The sequence below is a fragment of the Tenrec ecaudatus genome, chromosome X (assembly GCF_050624435.1).
Source record: "Tenrec ecaudatus isolate mTenEca1 chromosome X, mTenEca1.hap1, whole genome shotgun sequence".
Lineage (NCBI taxonomy): Eukaryota > Metazoa > Chordata > Mammalia > Afrosoricida > Tenrecidae > Tenrec > Tenrec ecaudatus.
In genome coordinates, this window is record NC_134548.1 from 11,284,638 (window position 1) to 11,294,729 (window position 10,092).

Here is a 10,092-nt window from a genome sequence, read left to right on the forward strand (position 1 = left end):
TGCATATATGTATAGATTTAGTATTAAGGTAGCAGATGGACATTGGGCCTCCACTCAAGTACTCCCTTAATGCAAGAATACTTCGTTCTATTAAACTGGCATTCCATGATATGCTCACTTTCTTGACACAATTGCTGAAGACAACACAGGTGAATAAGCAAACGTGGCAAAGAAAGCTGATGGTGCCCGGCTATCAAAAGATATTTCAACTGGGGTCTTAAAGGCTTGAAGGAAAGCAAGTGGCCATCTAGCTGAGAAGCAACAAAGCCCACGTGGAAGAAGCACACCCGCCTGTGCGATCACGAGGTATTGAAAGCATCAGTTATCAGGCATCATCAGAACAAAAAAATCGTATCATTGTGAATCGGGGGGAGGGGTGCGGAATGGAGACCCAAAGCCCATTTGTAGGCCATTGGACATACCCTTACAGAAGGGTATTGAGGAGTAGGTGGGCCAGTCAGGATTAGATGTAACTTTCCTCTAGTTCCTAAATGCTTCGCCCGCCCCCCGCCCCCCACTATCATGTTCCCAATTCAACCTTACAAATATGGCTAGACCATAGGATGTACACTGGTTCAGATAGGAACTGGAAACACAGGGAATCCACGGCGATTGATCCCTTCAGGATCAGTGGTGTGAACGGCAATATTGGGATGGGGGAGGGAGGGTGTGTTGGAAAGGGGGGATCGGTTAAAAAGATCTATGTATAATCTCTTCCCTGGGGGACAGACAACAGAAAAGCATCAGACAGGGTAAGATATGACAAAAATTATTATTTATAAATTATCAAGGATTCATGAGGGAGGGGGCAACAGGGAGGGAAGGGGAAAATGAGGAGGTGATGCCAGTAGCTTAAGTGGAGAGCCAATGTTCTGAGAATGATGAGGGCAATAAATGTACAAATGTGCTTTACACAATTGATGTATGTATGGATCATGATGAGTTGTATGAGCCCCTAATAAAACGATATAAAAAAATCTTTCTCAACTTCACATTCCTGACTAAATTCTATCTCTGTTGTGTGCCTCCATCTCCAACCTTTCATCTTGGTGCCGAAATTCTGGAGTGGCAGGAGGTTGTATTTGAGCCACATTGGCCTCCCGCTGGCCAGTGCGCAGACCCATCTTACGCTTTCACGGACCTCTGAAGCTTGCCTATGCAAGTGCTTTTCCAGTCAGTATTTCTATTCATGTTCGTTCTGTCTCATTTGTCTTTTGGACACGGAGGACCAGCAAACTCATATAGAAACATAGTATTTGTACGGCTCCAGGCAGAGGCTTATGCTGCCACCCCAGTACCAAGAGGAGCTGGAAATAACTGCCTTTCCCTGTGAGGGGTGCGGCGATAAGGCCAGTTACTCCTCTCCACCTTTTTTCTGTATCTATCTTCCCTCTCATGTGGCCTACAGCCTTTGGTTTCTTTGTATACTTCCTGGGGTTCCTGCTGCTGGCAGGGCTGCTGGCACTGGGCCTGGTAGTCACTGCACCTTCTAACCAGGCTGGAACATACAGGGTGAGTCTGAGCTTTTTCTACCTGTGTGTGTGTGTGTGTGTGTGTGTGTGTGTGTTTCATGCTGGAAGTTCTGCTGTGCCTGCTCTCAGACCTTAACTAAAATCCACTTCTTCCTGAACAAAGGCCTCTGGCCCCCTCCATTCAGCTGGCCACAAAGCAAAGTCCCTTCCTCTCCCTAGCTTCCTGTGGTGTCTTTCACTGTCACTGACTCAAGGTCCCTGTCTACTGGTTAAAGCCGCAGGCCTGTGCCAGGGAACCTTCATGTTCCGGGGAGTCCAGGACTCTCTCACTGGGCCCTTAACTATGACCGGGATTCTTCTCAGGGTTATTGGGCCACCTCCTGACTGATGGGTGCACACGGGGACCCAGAGATATCCTTCTCCTCTGACCACACCCCTTGCCGTTGAAGATGCCATGGAAAGCTCACTCTCTAAGTCTCCCAGGGACAGTCCCTTGGGATGTCTCCTGGCCAATCTCATTGAGCTGGGCATGGCTCTGGACATTCGCTCTAAGCATCTTGTCTTCTGTACCCAAGCGTGGCCACAATACCAGTAAGACATCAGGTCATGCTGGCCAGAAAACTGTTCTTTAAATATTCTCTGCAACCTCAACAACTCTTGTCACCAAACTCCAAAATGGTCTAAGATTCCGGACATTCGGGCTTGTCTTTTATTTTCCTCCGCTCCCAACCCTCTCTTTTGCATCACTTGCCAACCCACACAAGTACGTTTGGCTCAATTCCCAGCACCGGCACTCCCCAAAACCTAGGGGACTGTGCCTCCAACACCCATCCCCTCCCCGAGGCGAATGCCCCTCCTATACCTGTCCCCTCCCCAGAGCCAAACCGTTGGACTCCCCGGAATCTCTCTCTCTCCTTCCTGGCTACATCCCTACTCAGCCTCCTCTGAAGCAACACCCGCAGCTCCAAACCCACTCAGTCGCAGCCTTTTTAAGAAGCAGCTGGGTATCTTCTCACAGGACCCTACCACCTATAGTAAGAAGTTCTGATTCCTCACCCAAGCCTAGGACTTAACCTGGCATAATCTTTATGTAGTCCTCACTTCTACCCTTACCCCTGTCAAGTGGGAGCAGGAGTTTACAGCTGCCCAGCAGCATGCAGACCAGGTCCATCCCACAGATGTCACCATGCCCACAAGGCCTCAGGAGGCTTCTAGGGAGAAGCCAGCTTGAACTTATCAAAGAGATACCCAAGCTCGACGAAAAGGCAAGGCTAGCCAAGACCACATAATACGATGTTTGCTGGCTGACTTTCAAGCTATCTCTCATAAAGCAGTTAACTTTGACAAGCTGAAAGAGGTTGCTTAGCAGCCAGATAAAAACCTCAGCTTTTCTTTCACACTTGACTGAGCCCTTAGCCCAGTACACTAGGTTAGGCCCCAACTCTCCAGCAGGAGCTACTGTTTTAACCATTCGTTTTATAATTCAGTCAGCTATTAATATTTTTAATTAAAACTTAAAAAGGCTGAGGGTGGCCCTGAGACCGCCATCCAGGATCTGGTAAACATGGCATCTAAAGTTTTTTTATCCAAGAGGAAGGGGCTGAGGCAGTGTGTGAGTCCCGAACAGGCCAGCAGTCTTGCTGTCGGGCCCAGGCTTTGATTGCCACTTTGAGGTCGGCTGCAGGAAAGGGTCCGAAGCCATCAGGAAACAACGCTCCCTACCATGCCTCTAACAGTCCACCGCCTGGACCTTGCTTTAAGTGTAGCCAGGAAGGGCATTGGACTAAGAACTGCCCGCAGCCCTGACCACCCAGCATGTCTTGCCCTGTGTGCAGTCAGCAGGGTCATTGGGGAAACCACTGCCCCTCAGGACCTAGCTAAGGAGGGGCCGAACCTCCAAACCCCATCCAGCCATTCACATTCCTCAGCCTGGACGTGACAGTGATTGAAGACACCCAGACTCAAAGATACCGGTAACCCTCATGGAGCCTCAGGTGATAATCCAGGTAGCAGGCAAGCCAGTCTCTTTTTTAGTAAACATGGGGCTACCTTCTCGGTTCTCAATTCCTTCTCCGAACCAACTTCTTCCCCGGACACGGTTGTAGGTATAGACGGCAATCCTTGAAAACATCTAGTAACCCCTTCATGAAAGTGCTAAGACCACTCCTGTTGGTCCCTCTCCCTCTCTCCAGCAAGTCACGGTGGCCTTTAATAAACTCCAACATGTTCTTCTCCACTCCCCACACCTGCGTTTACCAAACTGCCAAATATTTTTTACTTTACACGGATGAAAAGCAAGGAATAGCGGTTGGTGTCCTAACTCAGCCCCTGGGGCCCACTCTATTCCCCATGGCTTATCTGTCCAAGAAACAGGACATGACAATCAGGGGCTGGCCACCATGCCTCCGGGCCCTGGTGGTAGCTGATACTCTCGCCAAAGAAGCCTTAAAGTTAATGCTGGGAGTGCCCATCCAGACGTTATTCATCCAGACTGCAGGACCTCCTCTATGATCGGGTTCTGTGTCTACTGTCCCTAAGCCGCCTGCAAGAAATACACCTCATCTTTATTACAAACCCTTACATAACCCTCTGCCACGCTCCCTCTTTAAAGCCGGCATCTCTCTTGCCCCAACTCCTATACTCGCCGGAGTCGAACAGCCACTCCTGCACCCAGGCAGTTGATGAGCCGACACTTCCCTGACCCAAACTCTGACCAACTGTATCCTAATCCACACCTAACTGTTTGTTGATGGTAGTTCCATTGTAAACGCCCAGGAAAAGCAACAAGCGCCCTATGCTCTTGTCTCATTGAATGGGATCTGGGAAGCTGCCCACCTCCATGTTGGAACCACTTCTCAGAAGACGGAGCTTATTGCTCTCACTCGAGCTCTTCATTTAGCTAGAGGAAAAACGGCCAATATATATATATTTTTTTTCATTCTATTTTTTTTCTTTTTTTTTTTTTTAAATTTTAACAATTTATTGGGGCTCATACAATTCTTTTCACAGTTCATATATATACATACATCAATTGTATAAAGCACATCTGTACAGTCTTTGCCCTAATCATTTTTTTCTCTTTTCTTCTTTTATATTTTATTAGGGACTCATACAACTCTTACCACAATCCATACATATACATACATCAATTGTATAAAGCACATCCATACATTCCCTGCCCCAATCATTCTCAAGGCATTTGCTCTCCACTTGCCAATATATATTTTAAGTATGCTTTCCTTATAGCTCACTGTCAGGCCACCATCTGGAAGGAGCGGGGAATTCTCACCCCCATTGTAAAGGGTACATTAAAAGCCAATCTCTTACAGGCCCTTCAGCTACCGATACAAAAAATAGCTCTCATCCACAGCAAAGAACATCAAACTAATAACTCTCTTGTCGCACAGGGCAATAGGAAGGCCGACACCACTGCCAGAAACCTCACCGCCAACCCAACTCCAATTCTCCACTTCACCATCCCCTCCTTGTCACTGCCCAATGTCCAACCACAACTAGTCTTTGTTACTTCACAAATCTGCCTGAAAGTAGCTTTTCTCAACATAAAGTTTGCAGACATCATATGTTAATCCGCCAGCTCATTCTTTCACTACCATATTCACTACTCATACAACATTCACTCACTTTCTGTTCACAAGCCTACATACATGCCCATATGCCCCCTTATATTCAGTAATACAAACTCGCTCACTTGTGTTCATGGATTCGCATGCCCACGTCTGCACACTCATCCATTAGGGCACAGCATATTCCAAACACAAAACTTTAACAAACAGCTCCAGCTGCTCATGAACTACACCTTGAAGTCTCTCGCCTCCTTGCAACAACAACTTATATCCCTGGCACAGGTAACCCTTCAAAACTGCCGTGCATTAAATCTGTTAACAGCTAACAAAAGGATACGTACACTATAGAAATAAGTCAGACGTAGTTAAATCAAACGGTAAAGCAATCCGCATCATGGCCAATAAAATCAGAACACATCAGTGGAGCACTACCAGCTCCTCCTCATGGTTTCAAAATCCTGTGCTGGCCTGGATTATGCCCCTCGTTGGGCCTCTGAGTATAATCTGTGTACTGGTACTTTTAGCTCCTTCTGTGTTTAAATTTCTGTAAGAATGGATGAAAGCCATCTTCAACCTGACCTTCAACCAGCTCCTGCTTCACCTCTAATGTCCGCTGCTGACTTGCCCGTGCCTCAGACTTCCCAGCTCTTATTTCCACCCCACCTCATCGCCCACCCTGAGCAGTAAGTCATTAATGATAGATCACAATGTCAATCATCACTAGTATTAAGAGTTTGGGTTGTTTGGATAGATTCCGGACCAAGACAGCCCTTTGTACCAGCTTCTCGAGAAGACAAATTACCTGGCTGAATATCAGCATACCTGAACTTCAATGCACCTGCCCTCAGCATTTCACAGAGCTTAGCCCCCTGGGCAGAACACAGCCTTCCTTCTACCTAGCATTGTTTTGTAAGAACAAGATGACCTCCTAGACAGAACACAGCCCCCCTCTCCCTAGCATTGTCTCCTAGGAACAACATGATTTACTGACAGGAGATCACCTGGCCCGAAATTTGCAACTGCAACACAAAAAACCTCCCTTCACCCTACAGGTTCATATGCCTCTAAGCTCATACTCATATATAAGTCCCATTGCCTCACTGCCAGGTGAGACTTCCCTGACCTAACTCCTTGGGTTGCGGAACCCGCCTGGGTGCTCAAGATGCCCCAGTCCCTTTTACTGCTCTCCCTTCCCTCATGGGAGTTCTTTCCCTGCCTCAATAAAATCTTTCTCAACTTCACATTCCTGGCTAAATTCCCTCTGTTCTGCGCCTACATCTCCAACCTTTCAGGTCACACTTTCAATCCTTTACAACCAGACTTATCACTTATGATCACACCCTAGGAGTGACTCACGCAAAAGTCAAAGAAACCCTAAAAACTAAGTAGCCTCTGGAACCTGGCAATCTGATGGCAGAGCATGGAGGGACCAACAAGCAGCATTCATCATCAGAAAGGATGTCATAAGATACATCTTGAATGGCAATGCCCTCCATGACAGCCAATAGATATGGGTTTCCACGCAAGCCTAATGGATACAATGGTGACTCACATTTCCTCACCAGCCATGAAAGCTGTCGATGGAAAAACTAAAAAGTATTTTCCAACTTCCTCTGTCTGAAATGGAACAAACATGCAGTCAATAGGAAGTCATTGTTAGAGATTACCCACGATGCACCTTTCCCTACAGACAACCCAACCTGTTTTTTTCTCTTGCACCCATCATGGAAACACCTCTAAGTAGATGCATCACAGAGCTGCAGCGCTTGGTAATATGCAGTTTTAATGAGAAACACCAGTTGAAATACCATGAAGAACATGAATGTGGGGGGGAAATTCCTCCTACAAGCCCTGTCTTCTCCCGTCCGTCTTCAGAGAGGGCGTCCTGACCAAGGGCGTCCACAAGGAACGCCACCTTTAGTGTCCAAGCCCAGAGAACACGGACAGGGATCAGACATGGCGCGTCTGCGCAGACGCTAGAATGACGTCACTGCTTCCTGCACCGCCGATACTCCCCACCCCCACCCCCACCCCCACCCCGCAAGGTACTTCCCAGACCGATATGAAAACAATTACCAGGCAAAATCCTGTAAAGAACATGACTGTGTGTTGGGGGGGGGTGGAATTCCTCCTAAAAGTCCTGCCTTTCCCCTTCCATCTTCAGAAAGGGCGTCCTGACCAATGGCGCCCACGAGGAACGCCACCTGAGGAGCCCGAGCCCAGAGAACACGGATGGGGATCAGACAGGGCGCATCTGTGCAGACTCTAGAATGAGCTCACTGCTTCCTGCACTGCCGCGACTCCCCACCCCCACCCCTCACGTTACTTCATATCCCACTATGAAAACGAGTTTTCATGCGAAATACTGTAAAGCACATGACTGGGGTGGCGAGTATTTCCTTGAACAAGTCCTACCTTTTCCCCTCCGTCTTCAGATAGGGCGTCCTGACCAAGGGCGTCCACGAGGAACACCACCTGTGGAGCCCAAGCCCAGAGAACACGGACAGGAATCAGACATGGCGCTTCTGCGCAGACACTAGAATGACGTCACTGCTTCCTGCACCGCCGCGACTCCCCACCCCCACCCTGCAAGGTACTTCCCATCCCACTATGAAAACGAATTCATGCGAAATACTGTAAAGAACATGACTGTGGGGAGTAATTCCTCCTACAAGCCCTCCCTTCTCCCGTCCGTCTTCAGAAAGGGCGTCCTGACCAAGGGCGTCCACGAGGAACGCCACCTGTGGAGCCCGAACCCAGAGAATACAGACGGGCAAGCGAAATGGCGCTTCTGCGCAGACGCTAGCGTGACGTCACTGCTTCCTGCACCGCTGCCACTCCCCACCCCCACCCTGCAAGGTACTTCATATCCCACGATGAAAACAAGAATTCTCGGGTGAAATTCTGTGACAAACTTGACTATGGGGAGTAATTCCTCCTACAAACCCTCCCTTCTCCCGTCCGTCTTCAGAAAGGGCGTCCTGACCAAGGGCGCCCACGAGGAACGCCACCTGTGGAGCCCGAGCCCAGAGAACACGGACGGGGATCAGACACGGTGCATCTGCGCAGACGCTAGAATGACGTCACTGCTTCCTGCACCGTCGCGACTCCCCACCCCCACCCCCACCCCCACCCCTCACGTTACTTCATATCACACTATGAAAACAAGAATTCTCAGGTGAAATTCTGTGACGAACTTGACTGTGGGGAGTAATTCCTCCCACAAACCCTCCCTTCTCCCGTCCGTCTTCAGAAAGGGCGTCCTGACCAAGGGCGTCCACGAGGAACGCCACCTGTGGAGCCCGAGCCAGGCGAACACAGACGGGGATCAGACATGGCGCGTCTGCACAGACGCTAGAGTCACCCCAGTGCTTCTGCCCGCACCCCGTTCCCCCCGTTACGTCGCATCCCACGATGAAACCCAGAATTACTTCACCAGCACGACCTGGGCTTCCAGGGACGGCCTTTCCAGGTGCGCGCCCTCTCACCGCTACGACCAGGACTGCGAGTGGGCGCACTGCTGCATCGAAAGGGCGGAAAGACGTCACCGGAAGAAGACCGACGTCCACGTGGAGCCAGGACCCCGCTTCCTCTCCTCACACATCGCATCTTCCGCCCTTACATCCGGGCCTTCAGTTTAGAGTCACCCTCTCTGGTATCCTGTTTACGTGATTCAACGTGGCGCCACCCCCAACCCCATTAAAGGAGATCAACATCAAATACATGCATACATACATCGGCCTTGATGTTTTTGGCAGGTAGAACCCAAAAGTTGCAAACAAAAGAAGAGTTCAGATTTTAAGCTCTAACTTTGTAATGTTGGAAAAGTTCTTTTTCAGTATTCAAAAAGGAAGCTGTCCGACTCATATGTAAACACAAAATCAAATGCAACCTGAGATAAATCCCACATGTATCTCAACATCATCTCAGGAGGTCACGATAGCACCCCATATAATGTCAGTTAAAACATTGCACCCAAATAAACATATCAGTGCCATTCAGCCTGTCCATCAGGTTGCAGGATAAGACCTCCCTTGGAGATTGGGTGGAATACAACTCTCTGGAGGCTGCTCCCCTCCCCCGCCACTCTGTCTTCACCTACTTGCTCGCTGGCCATCGTAAGAGCTGCTGAAGCCCCGTGATGGTTCCACTGATGTTGGATCGATTGGGTCCACTGACTCTGTACCCACCAATGTGATCTGCATCATTGCATATGGCTAAATGAGTCTGAAGAGGGACTCACGGATTATCAGATTTACAGATCACTGTTGGACTGGGCTGGGCTGTTTTCTCAGTAGATAATTACTTATTGATATAAAGCTCTTTCTTTGTCCCTGGATTTGTTTCTTTAGTCAGCCCCAACCTAACACAGGCATGGAACACGGGAAACTGTCTCAAATTCATGACTGATTGGCAGATTGTTAAGCACAATGTGAGGAGGGCAGTAGGATGTGTGTGTGTGGAAGCCAAAACTAGGCCATGATTGAGACACATACATTATGTTGGATAGAGTTTACAAGTGGGTCTTTCCAACCAATAAAGGTTGGGAGGTGGAAGTCCAGAAGCACCGAAAGGGTCTGTAAGGCAGGGAACTGTGTGCCCTTTCCCTGGCTTACCTTAGTGTAGTCGAAAAGTTATCTCAGAGTCCCAGAACCACAAATGTCAGGTTCCTTGGGTGGGTAAATACCTTGATTCTTAGCTTTCGAGGAGCAAGAATTCACACCAAATCCATGCTTGGGTACACAACTGAATATGGGCAACCTCATGGAACTGCACACCCACATGTGGTGAACTAAGGCCAGGGAGACTGCAGGATGGCCAAGTGGGCACAGGAGCAGTGTAAAAGGGACTGCCTTCTTGCTAGCAGGGTATTTTAAACCTGTTACTGGGGAGGTATAGTGGAAGGTATTGGTCGACCCCATTGGCTGAATTAAGCCCACCTGGGTGGGGTCATGAGCCTGGACCTAGTTTGGGCCACCCAGGTGTAACACCCACCTGGCTTGGGGGGCCTGAATTGGAGCATGGTCAGTTGATGT